General features: G+C 42.6%; 1 protein-coding gene across 1 annotated transcript in view; it reads right to left on the reverse strand.

Moving 5' to 3' along the window:
• The window catches only part of LOC137621652 (ankyrin repeat and BTB/POZ domain-containing protein 2), a 622,846-nt gene that overhangs the window by 153,742 nt on the left and 449,962 nt on the right, over positions 1–19,142 (reverse strand). The gene's annotated exons all lie outside the window — the stretch shown is intronic.

The following is a 19,142-nucleotide window of genomic DNA, read 5'->3' on the forward strand; positions in this document are numbered from 1 at the left end:
GAACTGTCGAGCCATAAATATAACCGGGACGTCTGGCAACAACAGATGTTTTTCCTTTTGTGGTGATTTTTAAGACTATTATATCAAAAGGTTTTATATGCTATTTTTTATTCATGTAATTGAGTAGTATAACATGCCCCTTTTTCCTGTAACTTTTCAATTGAAGGTACGCTGAGTGCGTGTGTACACACCCACACATACACTTATATTTGGCCTAAGCCTTCTCCCTTAATAGGGAGTATCTTTACAAAGAAGATGGGCATTAGTCACTGTTAAATTCATACGTTACATGTAGAATCGTGGATGAGCTTCCTATGCAAAAAAATGTTTGTGTTATTGTCCGCTACGTTCATCTATATGCGAAAGGATCTTTTGCATCGCCTTGAACCTCTTTTCTCATAATCCGCTATTTGTATCGTCCAGTTTTATTTATTTGAAGTTATTGTCCTTTCACATTATAGGTGTAATTTTCTTTGAATAAGAATAGAAAAAAAATGGTGCCCTTAATTGTCAGTTGGAAAAGTTTCCTGTGTATTTTTCGATGCTTTCAAGAATATAAAGGGTCGGAAAATTACGATAAAATTTTCAAGAAAGAAAATTTGTATATATTTTAAACTAAACTTGAACGATCCTCTTGCGCTCTGATTTGCATGCAGAGATAGGCGCCTGCTTTCTCTAAAAACCAGTGTTAAATATATTTTTCAATGATTCGCTCTGGTATGCAGGCTAATAATAACTAAGTGGCGAGTGCAGTCTTCCAGTTGTGCATTTTTCCTTTTGCGAATATTTGCCGTTTCCCGCATCCTTGCAAGGAAACGGTGGTAGCGGTGAGCCATATAGCGGTGTGGCCTTCGCTGCGTGGGGAATCTTTACCTTTTTACATATATACCTACTTTACATTTTGCGAAACGACCCCATTAGTTACCTCTCCTGAGGTTGAAATGGGCGTAGGATATTCTTACCTGGATTTGTCGAAGGCAGTAGTTCTATTCACTTGTGTCGGAGAGATGGGTTTACTGTACAAATCTCCTAAAAGTGTCCAATCCACTTACTGCAGTAAACGGTAGGAAAAGAAACAAATAATTTTCTTTATTTAGATGATGTTAATGGCATATGCCGTCTCTCTCTCTCTCTCTCTCTCTCTCTCTCTCTCTCTCATATATATATATCTTTATATATATATATATATATATATATATATATAATATATATATATATATATATACAGTATATATATATATATATATATATATATATATATATATATATATATATATATATATATATATATATATATATAGATAAATATATAATGCCTAATAGAATCATTTTAGTTTTTTATATAGATATATTAAATATTCATTAACACTAATTATAAGAATTTTGATTGGATCTAATGACTACTTAATATACAAATTTCGATCATGATTATCTTCTCTTGTAAATATTATGTCATTTCTAAATGTTGTACTCTAATTGCTTTAGATTTATTACCGATTTTGTTCTCTGTGTCGAGGATAAGTACAGGTGTTGCGTAACTATACGGAATCAGTAAAACGAATCATATTCAAGTTTGGCCTTACATTTAGTTAATTTGCTTTCATTTGGTTTTATTATTTTTTATATTTTTGTGCAAAGGTAATGGCTATGCAGGCAAATCATTTAATTTGGAAGTGGTTTGGATCCAATGATAATTATCTGTTGTTGAAATTAATAGGAAGGATATCCCAGGCCACCGCTTAGGACCAATTCTATAAACCTTGGTGGCTCGCATTCATTCATACACACAATACGTTCAAGTCGGGGTGAAATTATTTTCTTTCTTTTGCTCCTGGGGAATATGAAATTGAATGTGTCAAACTTCTTGCGTAACCAATTTTAGCACCTATATTTCTTTCATTATTAAAAAAACACGTTTGGCAACCCTTCCTTGTATTTTTAAGGTTTTGGAGCAATAATGTCGCTGATTAAGTGTTTTGTAATGTGTGCAATAAAAAAACTTTTTTGTCTGGAAGTGTTTTACTGTATGGATATTGGCCTTAGGAAATCTGTTCGCGCATAGGCATTGATAACTTACACGGCAGCTCCAGGGCTCTCTGGTTGGGGGGGGGGGGGCCTGTAATTTGATACTTGCACTATATTGAGAGATTACATAGATGTTCTCTTGTGAAAAGGATAACTTTTGGTTCTTGGATTTTCCCTGGTGGACTTGGACTTAATTTACGTACAGTGAATTTCTATAGGGGACATTGACCCACCGTGCAATTTTTCCCGGTAGGTTAACCCTCCTCCTAAACGCTTCTTTTGGGGTCTTTGGCTATATATGGGGGACCTAGACCCCTATTAGAAGTCTCAGATTATGTACGGGGAACCTGGACTGTCATTCTGTAACAGTGGGAATTAGGCTTTCTTTGGGTGTTCTGGACACACTTAGGTGGTAGTGTGGTGCTGGGGGACATTGATTAATAGATTTCAGGACTAGGGAGATTATGTTTGGATTATGATGAACTTTCATGCAAAGCAGCAGACCTGCAATATATATATATATATATATATATATATATATATATATATATATATATATATATATATATATTATATATATATATTGCAGGTCTGCTGCTTTGCATGAATGTTCATCACAATCCAAACATAATGTTGAGGGACATTGGGACATTGATTAACAGATTTCAGGACAAGGGGGATTGTTTCGATTGTGATGAACTTTGGTGCAAACAGTAGACCTGCAATATATATATATATATATATATATATATATATATATATATATATATGTATATATATATATTCATCATCATCATCATCTCCTACGCCTATTGACGCGAAGGGCCTAAGTTAGATTTCGCCTGTTGTCTCTATTTTGAGCTTCTAAATTAATACATCTCAATTTATCATTTCCTACTTTACGCTTCAGTCCTCAGCCATTGTAGGCCTTGGTCTTCTAACTCTTCTAGTCCCTTGTGGTGCCCAGTTGAATGTTTGATGAACTAATCTCTCATGGGGAGCGCGAAGAGCATGCTCAAACCATCTCCATCTTCCCCTCACCATGATCTCGTCCACATGGTACTGGAGTAATCTCTAATATAGTTTCATTTCTAAACTTGCCCTGCCATTTAACTTCCAGTATTCTTCTGAAGGCTTTGTTCTCAAATCTATAATATCTGTTGGATATTTTTTCATTGTCATACCACGACTAATGTCCATATAGTAACAACGATGTCACTAAGCCGATATATAGTCTGATATTTTATATGTAATTTCAGGCGATTTGATTTCTAAATCTTACTTAACCTATCCATTGTTTGATTTGCTTTTTTCAATCTTTCATTAAACTCAAATCCTAAAGATCCTGTATTAGAGATCATAGTTCCTAAATTTTTTAAATGATTCCACCTCATTAACATTAATCCTTTCTCCCTCCAATAATATTTCATCTTTCATTGCGTATTCCGTTCTTATCATCTCTATTTTTCTTTTATTTATCTTGAATCCAGCCTCATGTGATATTTCATACACTCTGCTAAGCAAGCTTTGCAAATCCTGAGGTGTTCTGGTAACAGTGAGAGCGTCATTAGCATACTCTAGGTCAGCTAATATCCTGTTACCAATCCAGTCTAATCCTTCTCCACTATCCCAACTGTTCTATGCATTACAAAATCCTTGAGGAGGATAAACAACCTAGGTGACAACACATTCCCTTGGAGTACTCCACTTTTCACTGAAAATTCCTTTGATAGGACTCCACTAACATTAAGTTTGTAATGGCTATGCTTATGAACAGATTTAATTGAATTTATATACTTAAGAGGAACTCCATAATAACGCAGGAGGCTCCACAAAATTGGCCGCTGCACACTATCAGAGGCTTTTTTTATAGTCCACAAATGTAATCAAAAGTGGATTTTTATATTCCACACATTGCTGTAACATTTGTCTTAAAATGAAAATTTGGTCATTTCAACTTCTACCTTATATATGTATGTATGTATGTATGTATGTATGTATATATATATATATATATATATATATATATATATATACATATATATATATATATATATATATATATATATATATATATATATATATATATAATCGACTATGTTTATCTGAATTTCATGTTCCCTTTATTTAGTATATATATTTCCTTTCTACACTGGGCTGCTTTTCCTGGTGGAGCCCTCTGTCTTGTAACTTGTTGCTTATCCATTAGGGTTGTAGCTTGACTTGTAATAATAATGATGAGGTATAATTTTATCTCCGGGAATGTAATATTCTTACATTTAATTAAGAAACTCTGGAAATGCTAACCAGGCCTACACACAATACATGTCGCTTTTCTTGGTAGCTTGGGATCGGTCTTTGCTTTCCTTCATACTTCAACAATGTCGGTACTTACGTTTTCTTAGATTACCCGCTGGCTATTAAAGAAAACGGATTCATGGGAAACTGCAATAGAATTTAGTGACAGCACATACGATTTTCGTAAACCTTTGTAGAATACTTAATATTGTAAAATGTGGATTATCATGCAATACCGTAAATATGAATATTTATTTTCCTCGAGGGTGTTAGTGAAATTAACATTTCTAGGGTAAATAAATGGAATTAAATGTATGTAATAGGCATGTTAGAAGTAACGTGTTTATTTCGGGTATTTATATAGCATTGGAATTCTCTCTCTCTCTCTCTCTCTCTCTCTCTCTCTCTCTCTCTCTCTCTCTCTCTCTCTCTCTCTCTCTCTCTCTCTCTCTCTCTCTCTCTCTTAAGTTTTAATCTTGTAAATTTAGGGAAATTAAACAAAATTGACGACTTATCTAATGCTATTAATCCAACTGTTGGACGAATATTCCTCTGGTGGCTATATACCAACTTTTTGGTGAAGAAGTCTGATGTTTTTTCTGTTTTCCCAATCCTTTGGTTAATAAGGCATAGTGTTTTCTTATTTCTCTGAATTTGTGGCAAATAAGAGAGACTAGTGTGTATTATCCCCTTAACCGTGTTCGTAAATCACTTTGATATATTCTATCCACCCAACTGTCGCTTAAATAAGGATGGCTTGTGTTGGATGTGGTATTCCCCCAAACCATTGAGTGAAAATTTCAGGTTTTAATGGTTTGTGACCCTCCAAACTATAATTGTTCGAAATTAAATTTATTGTTATGAAAGATGTGTCTTGTTATATGCATTAGACCTTCGGCCTTTTTTGAGAGCATACTAAATTTAGTAATTTTATAGCATTGAAAAGGCACCGTCAGTCCTTTGAATAGCCCTATGTTAACAGTTTGTGATGGCGTTTTTGTTATTTACCTTAAGTTATGAATAATGTAATGCATAGTACTATTCACATGAATCTTATTAATATGTAATGTATTGCAAGTTAATTTGTCCAATTGATTGAAAATACAGGACCGATTATGAAGGTCAGTGGTTTTGCAGTGACCCAAAATCCAATCTAAATTGACACCAGCGACCCTCACATTTCTTTTTCAATTATTAAGTTTTTAAAAAATTTGACAAACAAATATTAAATGCAAGGATTTTTGTTAACGTAAGTACCACATTGACATAATTGCCCAAGAGAAATATAAGGATACATTTGTTAATATCGAGAAAACCTAAATGCTATTGTATGTTTCATACAATTTTTTAATATGCTTATGCTACAATTTACCAATGGGAATGAAGAAAAGTGAAACTATTCATACATGCCTTCTTAAGATGTTGGGTTTAGGTCATAAGCGGCTTTTTTTTTTTTTTTTTTTTTTTTTTTTTTTTTTTTTTTTTTTTTTTTTTTTTTTTTTAGTTAATGATGTAAGGTCATAAGCCCCCTTTTTCTGAGATAATGGTTTTAGGGCATTAGCCTTTCTTTTTGAGACAGTGGTTTCGGGCCATAAGGCCCTCTTTTTGAGGCAATGGTTTGGGGTCATAAGCCCCTTTTATAGACAATGATTTTGGGGCATAAACCCTTCCATTTGAGGCAATGGCTCCCCCCCCCCCCTTTTTTTTTTTTGACAATGGTTTTTGGGGCATAAAGCCCTCTTTTTGAGGCAATGGTTTTGTGTCATAAACCCCCCTTTTTGAGACTGTTTTTTTGGTAATAACCCCGTCCTTTTTCAGACTGATTTTGGGTCATTAAACCCCCCCCCCCCTTTTTAGATAATGGTTTTGGGTCGTAAGCTCCATTTTTTTTTAGATAGTGATAAACCCTTCCTTTTTGAGACAATGTTTTTGGGTCATAAGTCCCCTTTTTGCGATAGTGATAACCCCCCTTTTTTGACAATGTTTTTTGGTCATAAGCCCCACTTTTTTGAGTAAATGGTTTTGGGTCATAAGCCTCCCCTTTTTTAGATCACGAGAAACCCCTATTTTTGAGACAGTGGTTTTGGGACATAAGACCCATCTTTTTTAAGCAATGGTTTTGAGTCCTAAATCCTTAATTTTTAGACTACTTTGGGCCATAAAGCCCCCCTTTTTTAAGATAATGTTTTTTGATCAGTGGCATCTCTTTTTTGTGACAGTGGTTTTGTGTCATAAGCCCCCTTTTTGGAGACAATAGTCTTAGGCCATAAACCCATATTTGAGATTGTGGTTTTGGGTCACAAGCCCCTCTTTTTGAGACAGTGGTTTTGTGTCATAAGCCTTGTTTTTTGAGACCATGGTTTTGGGTTATTAGCCCCTATTTTTGAGTCAATGTTTTTGGGGCATAAGGCCCCCCCCCCCCCTTTTTTTTATTATAAAATGATAAACCCTCTTTTTGAGACTGGTTTTGGGTCAGAAGCCCCTCTTTTTAGAGAATGGTTTCGGGACATTATCCCCTCTTTTTGAGGCAAAGGTTTTGGGTCATAAACCCCTCTTTTTGAGACTGGTTTTCGGACATGAACCCCTTTTTTGACACTGGTTTTGAGTAAAAAAAAAAAAAAAAAACCCCTCTTTTTGAGACAATGGGTTTGGGTCATAAGCTCCCCTTTTTGAGATTATGGTTTTGTGTCATAATCCCCCTATTTTTGAGAAAATGGTTTTGTGTCATAATCCCCCCATTTTTGAGAAAATGGTTTTGGGTTATAAGCCCCTCTTTTTGAGACAGTGGTTTTGGGGCATAAACCTCTCTTTTTGATGCATAAACCCCTATTTTTAAGGCAATGGTTTTGGGGAATAAGCCCCTCTTTTTGAAGCAGTGGTTTTTAGGCATACACCTCTCTTTTTGAGGCAATAGTTTTTAGGCATAAACCTCTCTTTTTGAGGCAATGGCGTTTAGGCATAAATTCCTCTTTTTGAGGTAACGTTTTGGGGCATAGACCCCTATTTGTAGGCAATGGTTTTGGGTCATAAACCCCTCTTTTTGAGATAATGATTTTGGGTCATAAGCCCCTCATTTTGAGACAACGTCTCCTCAATTCTTAATACAAAACTCTGGAGAAATTAAACTGCTTCTCCCTTCGTTTCTTTATTCGTCACTGTCTCTCTCTACCAAGATTCCAAAACGGCAAGGGTAGCACGCAGGTCCAATTCTTCTTTTGCAGTCACAATTCAGTCTAGAAATCATATGCATAGTACAGACATGACACAAATCAATTGGTACAACAGATTTTAGAATTAACAGCAAAAAATTCAATAACCAATAAAAAAATGATATATATATACGACAAGGTGGAGGGAAGGGGAAAATATGTCCTCACCGAACACAAGGGGAAACTCTGTGTATTAGATCCATGACACAAGTACAATTTACAATACACACATTGTATGATCATGCAAGAGAAATTTAACTATTCAATGTTAATCTAAACCGAAAAACCAACTTATTGCAAGTTAACAAAAACCACTATCTTATCTAAGCCCTCCCCCCCCCCCTAGAAAAAAAACAATGGCTATTCATCCAGCCATTGACCTAATATCAAGTTTAACAGGTTAGGTCAGTGGTTCTTAGAGTAGATTTTAAAAATAATTCAAATGTTTTGAACACTATAAATACATGATCGGGAACTTTCTCTTGAATAAATACATACCGTTAACACAATAGAAACAGAGAATCGTGAACGTTCTGTTTGGACAAAACACTCAACGTGAAATGCAGATCCTTGACATTGGAATATAGATGACATAAAGTCGGGGTGACACCCCATCCTTACCTTCCTTCATCCAAAGATTCTTCCTTCCCTAACTCCCTGCTTCTATCCATCCACTTCTTAGATGTCAAGGGTTCAATTTGAAATATATCAGTACATGTAAGGAAAATTTATCACCCCAATTGAATTGTTTATGTATATAATTTTCTGCTTATGTTTTAAATAATTGGGTAATTTAAATTCAGAATTATAACTAAGAATAATATTTTCAATAGAATATTTGGAAAACTATACATTAGGTCCACAAACCGTTGGCGACCCAGTCAGATGTTTTAAAGGGTTCAAGGCCGCTCATGAATGGCAGAGGTAAAGGACAGTGACATTGCCTTAGCAAACAGGACAATGCCCTAGAGACTAACCATTTATACATATGATCAGCACCCAAGTCCCTTCTCCACCCAAGCTATGACCAGGGAAGGCCAGGCAATGGCTGCTGATGACTCAGCTTACAAGGATAGCAAGGTTGCAGATACTACAAGAAACTAACGAATTTGAGCGGGACTCGAACCCCAGTTCGGCGATCGCCAGGCAGGGACGTTTCCAATAGGTCACCACACTTTTTGTCACGACCCAGGGATCAAGAACCACCGAGTTGTAACCTATTAAAATTGATATTCGCTCAATAGCTGGATTAATAGCCACAAATTTTGGACTTTGATAAGATAGTGGTTCTGGTTGCATTGCAGTAAGGTTGTTTTGTTGTTTAGATTATTATTATTTTTCCATATTTTGTGATTTACTCATGCTGCAGAATTCACAGTTATTACTTGAAGGCCTGTTAAAAAGTTTTCCGAGTTACTCTTCGTGATAATACGAAAAACGTTTCAACGCCAAAATTCATTACAAGTCCCGGTAATAAGAGAAGAATAAATCGCAAAATATATTCTACCTGGAAGTGGTCTGCTCCTTATTTTTTCGAGTCTACTTCAAGTTTCTTCTCTGGAAATATTGAAATGTGAAGATACTGAATAAGTAACAACCTTAAACAAAAATATACTGTATGCAAATCATGGTAAATGTGAGAATGTTTTCCTTGAAATTTGTTTATATATATATATATATATATATATATATATATATATATATATTATATATATATATATATATATATATATATATATATATATATATATCATAAATTATTGGTAATTTGTAGAGCTCGATAGAGTTAGGAGAGCTTCTAGGTCTAAGTCTAAGTCTGTTAGTGGTAAGGAAGACGAACTTAGCGTAGATTTATCTATTGATCCTATTATTGATTCCTCTTTGGAAGTTGATCCTTCCCTTGAGGTAGTAACTCCTGCACCTCCTACAGGTTCCGTATCTACGGATGACCCTCGGTACGCTAGCCTGGCGGCCGAGTTGAAGGCCATTAAAGAACAGCTGGAGGCCTTTAAAGGTAAGGAAAGTGAAAGTGCTTGTGTTAGTGCTGTGGAGGTGGCGACCGACCGAATCTGTCATACCCCTAGGCCTAGACCTCTACCAAGCTCCCAGGACCAAGGGAGAAGGTACGTCGATGACCGAAAGGGGGTGAGAGGTACGTACCCTCGGTCAGCCGTCGCCTCAGACAGTCCTGTTGTCTATTCCCAGGCTGCTCTTGACCGTCACGGGAAAGACGAGTCGGATGTGTTGTTGTCTTCTCCGAATTCGTCCAGACGTAAATGGAAGTATGAAGCTTCAAGACCTACTAAGAGGAGATGGAACCGCGACGAACGGTCTCGTTCTTTCTCTCCCGGTTCTAGCAGTTATGAACCTTGTCCGTCGGAGGATGATTTCGACTCCGTGCCTGTGAAAAGGACGAAGCCTGCTGCCGAAGATACGAGTGTTATTCGTCAGCCCCCCCCTTCGGGTCCGCAAGACCCAGCTGATGTTGCTAAATCCTTTATGTCTGTCATGCAGGAACAACTTTTGACTTTAGTACAAGCCTTTAGCCGCCCTCACGCCCAGTCTGACAGACGTAAAGACGACTCGTTGCCGATTAAGAAGTCTGCTTCTAAGAGAGAACGGAGTTCTTCTTTAAAGAGAACTTCTCCGTCTCTACGCCAGGATGAGGAATGTGTGCTTTCGCCAGGCGATACTTCTTCGCGATACCAGGGCGATACGTTTTCTCGTTCTCGATACCGGGACGATACCTTATCGAACGACGCTGCTTCTCGTTCTCGATACCAAGACGATACCGCCTCCCGTTCGCTTCGACACGACGATACCTCCTCTCGTTCGCTTCGCCACGACGATACCTCCTCTCGTTCGCTTCGCCACGACGATACCTCCTCTCGTTCACGACGCCACGACGATACCGACCCTAGTTCTCGACGCCACGACGATACCGCCTCTCGTTCACGACGCCACGACGATACCGCCTCTCATTCTCGCCGCCACGACGATACCGCCTCTCATTCTCGCCGCCACGACGATACCGCCTCTCGCTCTCGACGACAGAACGACGCTGCCTCTCGTTCTCGGTCCCAGGGCGATACCACCCTGCCTCTTCGGGACGATACTGCCTCTCGTTCCAAGGATTCTTCTAGCGCGGGACTCCAGGATGCAACCCGTCTTTTGCAGGATGATGCCTTTGATTTGCCCTTTTCGGGTTCTAAGGATCCTTCTCTTTCGAAGGATATTGCAGATGTGGATCAGGCCCTCGAGGATGTTTCTGATGACGATGATAATCCTGCCGACGCTGTGGGAGATTACAAAGTTCTCTCTCGCTCCCTTCTTGAACTTTTTGGAGAGGAATTCCAACCTGCTGCCCCTCAATCTCCTCAGTCCCAATTTAACAGAAAGAAGGCCAAGAAACAGTCGGCCTTCATCAAGATGAAGCTGTCTATCTCCGCAAAGAAGGCTCTCACGAAGATTGATGACTGGATGATGGAGAGGAGACAAACAGTTAAGACTTCCTTCTCGTTTCCACCAGCTCGTCTTGCTTCAAGAGCGGGTATGTGGTATGCAACTGGAGAACCTTTGGGTCTGGGAGTGCCTTCCTCCTCCAAGGGTGACTTCTCTGGTTTAGTGGACTCTGCTAGAAGGCATGCTCTCAACTCAGCCAAGGTCATGTGGTCATTGTCGGAGCTGGATCATCTCGTCAAAGGTATTTTTAGAGCCTTTGAGGTTTTTAGTTTCCTAGACTGGTCGCTTGGGACTCTCGCAAGGAAAACTGAACAGATGGATGGATCTAGGGACCTTACCAGCATTATGTCCTGTATGGATAAGGCCCTCAGAGATGGGGCGAATGAGTTGGCTGCTCTGTTCTCAGCTGGGGTCCTAAAGAAGAGAGCTCTGCTTTGCTCTTTTGCTTCTAGGTCTGTTACCAATGCTCAAAAGTCTGAGCTTCTTTACGCCCCCCTCTTTCAACATCTTTTTCCCGAGTCCCTGGTTAATGACATTACGCGTTCTCTGGCCCAAAAAGCCACCCAAGACCTTTTATCTCATTCTGCTCGTAAGCCCTTTGCAGCCCCTCCTTCTTCTTTGAAACGGGAGGAAAGGAGATTCCAACAGCCCTTTCGGGGCAGGACTACTTCAAGATCAGATTTTAGAGGGATAAGGCAAGATTCAGGACCAAGATCTACCAGGGGTTCTTTCAGACCTCGCTCCAGGAAATGAAGTTCGTCTCCTCCAGACAGTAGGCGCAAGACTGTCAGGTTTTTGGCAGTCCTGGAAGAGGAGAGGGGCGGACACCTGGTCCCTCAGTCATCAAGGAAGGATACAAGATCCCCTTTCTGAAAAAACCTCCTCTCGCAGATGCTCCGCTGGCCTTAGTAGCCCGGTACTCAGATCCTGGGAAACAGAAGGCTCTAGTAGACCTTGTCAACCAGATGCTAGACAAGGGGGCGATAGAACCGGTTCGGGATCTAGTCTCCCCAGGCTTTTACAATCGCCTGTTTCTGGTCCCCAAGAACTCGGGCGGATGGAGACCCGTCCTGGATGTCAGCGCTCTCAACGTAGTTGTGGAGAAGACAAAGTTCTCCATGGAGACGACTCAGTCGGTGCTGGCGTCAGTACGTCCAGGGGACTGGATGGTGTCCCTCGACTTGCAGGACGCATATTTCCATGTCCCCATCCATCCGACTTCGAGGAAGTACCTGAGGTTTGTAATGGAGGGCAAGTGCTTCCAATTCAGAGCTCTTTGCTTCGGTCTCAGCACGGCTCCTCAAGTCTTCACCAGGGTAATGGCGAATGTGTCAGGTTGGCTGCATCAGGAAGGGATAAGGATATCCTTCTATCTGGACGATTGGCTGATTCGTTCACGATCGAGGGAGAAATGTCTGGAGGATTTACGGAAGACTTTTATGATGGCTCAGGATCTAGGCCTGGTCATCAACAGGGAGAAGTCTCAGATCAGACCGAATCAGACTATTCTCTATTTGGGGATAGTTCTGAATTCAGTTCTTTTTCGGGCTTCTCCCTCTCAGGAAAGACAGACCAAGTGTCTCGTAAAAGTCAGAACTTTCCTGGACAAGAAGAGATGCACAGCGAAGGAGTGGATGAGTTTGCTGGGGACTCTATCCTCCCTCGAACTGTTTGTCTCTCTGGGGAGACTCCACCTAAGGCCTCTTCAGCACTTTCTTTCGAAGACATGGAACAGAAAGATGCAGGAAGACTCCTTTTCCTTCCCCATTCCAATAGAAGTCAAGACTCTTCTGAAGTGGTGGCTGGACCCAACCTTGTTAGGGGAAGGGATCTCCTTACACAAGAAGAACCCAGACCTAGTGTTGTTTTCAGACGCATCAGAGTCAGGCTGGGGGGCAACACTAGGAAGCAAGGAGGTCTCAGGCTATTGGGAAGGAATTCAGCTGGGATGGCACATCAACAACAAGGAGCTGATGGCCATTTTTCTGGGGCTAAAGGCCTTCAAGGACTTGGTGTCTGGGAAGATTGTGGAGGTCAACTCAGACAACACCACAGCTCTTGCTTACATCAGGAAGCAAGGAGGGACTCACTCTCTGTCTCTCTTCGAGACAGCAAGAGAACTCCTTCTTTGGGCGAAGGAGAACAGGATAAGCCTGCTGACGAGGTTTGTTCAGGGACAGAAGAATGTGAGGGCGGACATGCTCAGCAGGAAAGGGCAGGTCCTTCCCACAGAATGGACCCTCAACCAACAGGTCTGTCAGAGTCTCTGGAGGCTGTGGGGGAGACCCCTCATCGATCTTTTTGCCTCCAATTTATCCAAGAGGATCCCCATCTATTGCTCCCTAGTTCCGGACAGAGAGGCAATAGCAGTAGACGCCTTTTTGATGGATTGGACGGGGCTGGACACTTATGCTTTTCTCCCGTTCAAGATCATCAATCTGGTAGTCAGGAAATTCGCCCTCCTCGATTCGGGACGGATGATCCTGATAGCTCCGTTCTGGCCGATGAGGGAATGGTTCACGGAGGTGGTGGACTTGTTGATGGACTTTCCAAGAAGCCTCCCTGCAAGTCCAAATCTGCTCAGACAACCCCACTTCGAGAGATATCATCAAAACCCCCTCGCTCTCAATCTGACTACCTTCAGACTATCGAGAAGCTCGTCAGATCGAGAGGCTTTTCAGCGCAAGCTGCGGAAGCTATCGCCAGAGCGAGGAGGGTCTCTTCGCAGAGGGTCTACCAGTCCAAGTGGGAGACTTTTAGGGCTTGGTGTAGGAAGCACAAGATTTCCTCATCCACTACCTCTGTGAGCCAGATTGCGGAGTTCTTGTTGTACCTCAGACAGGACGCTAAGCTAGCTGTGTCCACTATCAAAGGGTACAAAAGTATGCTCTCTTCCGTCTGTCGGCATAGAGGCTTGGACTTGTCTCGCGACAAGGACTTACATGACCTCTTGAAGTCTTTTGAGATGACCAAGCAGACCCAGTTAAAGCCCCCTTCTTGGAACCTTGATGTGGTTCTTAAATTTCTGTGCACCAAGAGATTTGAGCCCATCTCACAGGCTCCCCTTAGGGAGGTTACCAAGAAGACCCTCTTTCTTTTGGCCTTAGCAACAACTAAAAGAGTTAGTGAAGTCCATGCAATTGAAAAACAGGTAGGCTTCAATCTGAATGGGGCAGTTTGCGCCTTGAGATTAGACTTTCTCGCTAAGAACGAGAACCCTTCTAAGCCCTGGCCGAGGACCTTTGAGGTTCCTAACTTGACCAACCTAGTGGGTCAAGAGCAAGAGAGGCTGCTCTGTCCAGTACGAGCCCTCAAGACCTACTTGTCTCGCACAAAAAGTGTGAGAGGCTCTTCTAGCTCCCTGTGGTGTTCTGTGAAAGATCCTCAAAAGCCCCTTTCCAAGAACGCTTTATCCTTTTTCCTGAGGGAAGTGATAAGAGAAGCGCATCTCTTGTGTGAGGAGGAACACTTCGGACTTTTAAAAGTGCAAGCTCACGAAGTGAGGGCCATTGCGACCTCGCTTGCTTACCGCAAGAACATGTCGCTCCGTCAAATTATGGATGCGACATTCTGGAGGAGCAACTCTGTGTTCGCCTCTCATTACCTCAGAGAGGTGAGGGTGGATTATGAGAAATGTTATACCTTGGGACCATACGTAGCTACGGCTTCTGTATTAGGCAAAGGAGTTACTACCTCCCCTCAACCTTAGTTTTGTTTACTTGTACATAGGTTGGTGTATTTTTTATTGGTTGTCTGAGGGCTTCGACTTGTGTACAGTCACCTCAGTCTAGTTAGATTATTTTTATCTACTTTGCAAATGTTAGGTGGTTGGTTTGGTAAAGTTGCGGTTTTTTATTTTGGGCAATAGGTAGTCCTGAAGTCTAGTCAGATTGTTGGTCTCACCCCGTTGACAGACTCGATTGAGTGTTTTTCAGCACTGCAGGTCACATCCTGGCTGACACTCCTAAGGGAAAGCGACTCAAGAGGCAGGAACCTTTGAAGTCAGCTACCTTAGCAGGTAAGGAATCAAGGTGTTTATTTATCCTACAACTTTTTTGGTTGTTTCCCCAACGATGTTACTGTCTATCACCCTCCTCCAAGTGTGTTAATCAGCTATGTATATATAACTGCCAGGTAAGTTCTATTCATAAAAATGGAGTTTTTATGATAAAACAAAGTTTTGTGAATACTTACCTGGCAGTTATATATACATTCGAAGGCCCACCCACCTCCCCTCAGGAGACAGGTCGGGCATAGATGAACTGAAGAACAGAAAACGTGAATGATTCCTCCTACCACCCTTTAACGGGTGTTACCACCCAACCACCACAAGGCGGTTGCCTAGTTTTAGAAAAATTCTGCCGAAATAGAGATAATTAGCTATGTATATATAACTGCCAGGTAAGTATTCACAAAACTTTTTTTTATCATAAAAACTCCATTTTTCCTAACATACTTACCGAGAAACACTTTCTTAGGAGAGCGGAGGTGCCCGTGTTGACTCTACACGTGCACGGATCCCTCCGTCGAACTCCTCCACGGAGGAGCCCGTCCCATTATCGAAGGCTCGGAAAGTGACAGAGGCGCCCGTCTCTCCAGAAGGTCTTAGCCGCGGGTCCCGTCAGAGCGGAGGTGCCCGTGATGAATCTACACCCCATCGCCGGACGGAGGACATGGAAGCGGACGAGGATCTTGGAGCGCCGGAGGACTCCGCTTATAGGAGGGTGATCTCCTTAGAAGGAGTCACAATAAATTGAGGAGCCACTACCTCAGGAAGAAGATGTCTGGCACTCTGGCCTTAACAGGATTATGGAGGAGCCTGTCCAGAAGAAGTCATCTTTGGCTCTTCCCGAGGCGAGGGACGTAAAGTTGGGGCGCGCCCATATTGATAAGGTGGTCACCCGCAATAGGGTCATAGTTCGGCCAAACTGCTACAGGGCCTGAAATCACAAAGCAAGTATTATGCTGTAGAAGGACGTCCACATGGGGCTAGCAAGCTAGAGGACGTCCTAGAGGTGTTAGGACAAGGTGCCCCGGAAGACAGGGCGTCTGCCGCGCCCATTTTCTTTTCACAATCCGAGTCCATCATGATGGAGGAGATGTCCTAGGATCTCGTGAATGTCGCCTCATGGTTGGACTGGTGGGCTAATACTTTAGTAGGTACCCAGATCCCGAAGGACTCTTTGGAACCTACCAAGCGAGAAGCCCTAAAGGAATTGGTCGGATCGGGCTGCTGTGCCCTTAAGCTTCTCACGTTCCAGGCCTTGGCATTATCTGCGAACTGGGTCTTGAGGAGAAGAGACTCGGTCCTGAAGAACCTTTCCAAGAAGTTGCGGAGAAACTGGCTAAGAAGAAAGATACCATCTTGCCGAAGGCTCAATCGGCAAGGAGAGCTGTATTTAGAAGGCCTGTATCCGAGGCGCCTGCTAGTTCTCGGCCTTCCCCAACTCAAGTGAGGAGAGTACCTTCGACATCACAGTGGGGTCAGTCAGCGAATCCCTCCCGAAGGGGAACCAATTCAGCCCCTTCCACCTATAGGAATTCCTTCTCTTCAGCCAGGAGAGGCCGTTCAGGACGTTGCTCCCGTAGAAGGTAGTGTGGAAGGCCCCCCTCCTCTGCCCAAGCCTCAGGTAGGGGGATGCCTCAGACTATTTTGGCAAGCATGGAAACTCCACAGGGCAGAACCGTGGACGGTAACTGGTCGGAAAGAGGGCTACAGGCTCCCTTTTCTAGAAGTTCCACCTCCCTTGATTCCAGCAAGCCAGGTAGAGTGGTTGGCCCCCAAAGACCCCTGAAGATAGCAACCTTGGAGGAAGAAGTCTCCATAATGTTGGAGAAGGGAGCAATGGAGACTGTGCATCTTCCGGGTCCGGGGTTCTACAGTCTACTCTTCCTGGTAGAGAAAACAACGGGAGGTTGGAGACCAGGGATAGACCTGTCAGCCCTCAACAAATTCATTCGGAAAACGCATTTCAAGATGGACACCCCAAGAACGGTCATGGCGTCTTTGAGGGAAGGAGACTTCATGATATCCATAGACCTCAAGGATGGCTATTTCCAATCCTAATTCATCCAGCAAGCAGGAAGTATCTCCGGGTGAAGTGAGGTGCCCAGATTTTGCAGTTCAGAGCCCTATGCTTCGGCCTGTCCACAGCCCCCCAGGTATTCACGAGAATTTTTACAACGATTTCCGTTTGGGCTCACGAATGGGGGATCCGTGTAATTCGTTACCTGGACGACTGGTTACTCCTTTCTTCCTTAATGTCGGACAATGCCACAGTAGTGGCGTACATAAAGAAGGAAGGAGGATTGAAGTCGGGGGGGTTGTGCATTCTCGACTTGTAAGTCCTGAAATGGGCAGAAGCGGGACAAGTCAGACTGTCGGCGAGATTCATTCCAGGGAAGAAAAACGTTCTAGCCGACGGCCCCAGCAGGGTAGGCCAAGTAGTAGGGACAAAATGGTCTCTTCACCCCGAGGTAGCAAGATTCATCATCCGAATGTGGGGTTCACCGGTAATGGATCTCTTCGCGCAAAGCTGAACGCGCAACTTCCCGTATTCTGTTCTCCTGTCCCAGACCCAAAGGTGGCATTGGAGGACGCCTTTCAGCACAAGTGGGACAATCTGGTCGTGTACGTCTCTCCTCCTTTCGCCCTGATCAGGCAGATTCTCAACAGAGTAAGGACAGCCAACAACCTAAAGATGACTTTGGTAGTGCCTTGGTGGCCGGAGAGAGAGTGGTTCGCAGACCTAAAAGGTCTGGCTATTCTCCCTCCATGGCCTCTTCCAGACAGACCAGACCTCCTGAGGCGGCCACACGTTCTGAGGTTCCACGAGAATCCTCAATCCTTTCGTCTTCACGCCTGGAGGTTATCCAGAGCCTCCTGAAAAGACAAGGGTATTCGACCAAGACAGCTGTTAGAATGTCACTCTACAGCGGTCTACCAAGCCAAATGGGCAGATTTTACTAAATGGTGTGCTTCAAAGAAAATAAAGCCTTTAGAAGCATCGGTACCCGACATCGCAGACTTTCTCGTTCACCTCAGAGATGAGTTGGGCATGTCGATTCCAGCAGTAAAGGGGTACGAGCCGCCCTTGGACAAGTTTTTCTCTTGGAAGGAATAGATCTAGGTTCTTCTAGACACATCTCGAGGCTCATCAAGAGCTTTGAGCAGTCCTGTCCTCCCTCGTCTCCTAGGGTTCCGCAATGGAATCTGGCTAGAGTTCTAGATATGCTTAGTAAGCCTCCCTTCGAACTTTTGAAGGATATAGTGGACAGGAATCTTACGCTTAAGGCGGTCTTCTTGTTAGCTTTGGCGTCAGCGATGAGAATAAGAGAAATTCATGGGTTGTCCTACGTGGTAGAACACTCAAGGGGTTGGAGAGATATCTCCTTTAAGTTGTCCCCTCGTTTGTCGCCAAAACCCAAAACCTATCCATTTGGGATCCTAGGTTCGAGGGTTTCTCTTTTCCAGCAATTCCAAAATCAGGTAATCAAGGTGACTTGAATTTGTGTCCTGTCAGAGTTATAAGGAAATATCTAAGAGGCCGGCGAATCTCCGCCCGGGCATGAAGTATCTTTTTGTCTCCACGGGTATGACGGAAAAAGGAAATTTCCAAAAACGCCTTTTCCTTTGGGCTCAGGCAAGTCATCATTCAAGCTTATTCTAGTGCAGGACTTGCAGTTCCAGGAAAGCCCAGGGCACATGACGTTAGAGGTAGAAGTACCTCTCTAGGTTTTGAAAAGAACATGGCAGTAGCTCAGATCTTAGAGCAGGCACTTGGTCTAACCAATCGACGTTCACTTCGCACTACCTCAAGGAATGTACGAGGAAGTCCTTAGATGGTTTTTCCATAGGTCTTAGACAGTAGTCCTGCACAACCCCCGTATATCTATACTTCATCAAGCACATCATCAAGGAATTATGTAGGGGAGTACTTTTTTACACTGGTAATGAGCTCTTTGTGTAGTTTATCCTACTTTCCAGTTGTTTGGGTCTTTAGTCAGGGAGGCACTCCCACCTCCTAAAGTGTAAGTCTCCTAAGAAAGTGTTTCGAGGTAAGTCTCTGTGTTGGAACAAATCACTCGTCAGATAGGCGTAAGGCCCCGAAATAGACGACTCTTCCCGACCAGCGGCGGGAGTCGCTG

This window comes from Palaemon carinicauda, chromosome 28, assembly GCF_036898095.1.
Source record: "Palaemon carinicauda isolate YSFRI2023 chromosome 28, ASM3689809v2, whole genome shotgun sequence".
Lineage (NCBI taxonomy): Eukaryota > Metazoa > Arthropoda > Malacostraca > Decapoda > Palaemonidae > Palaemon > Palaemon carinicauda.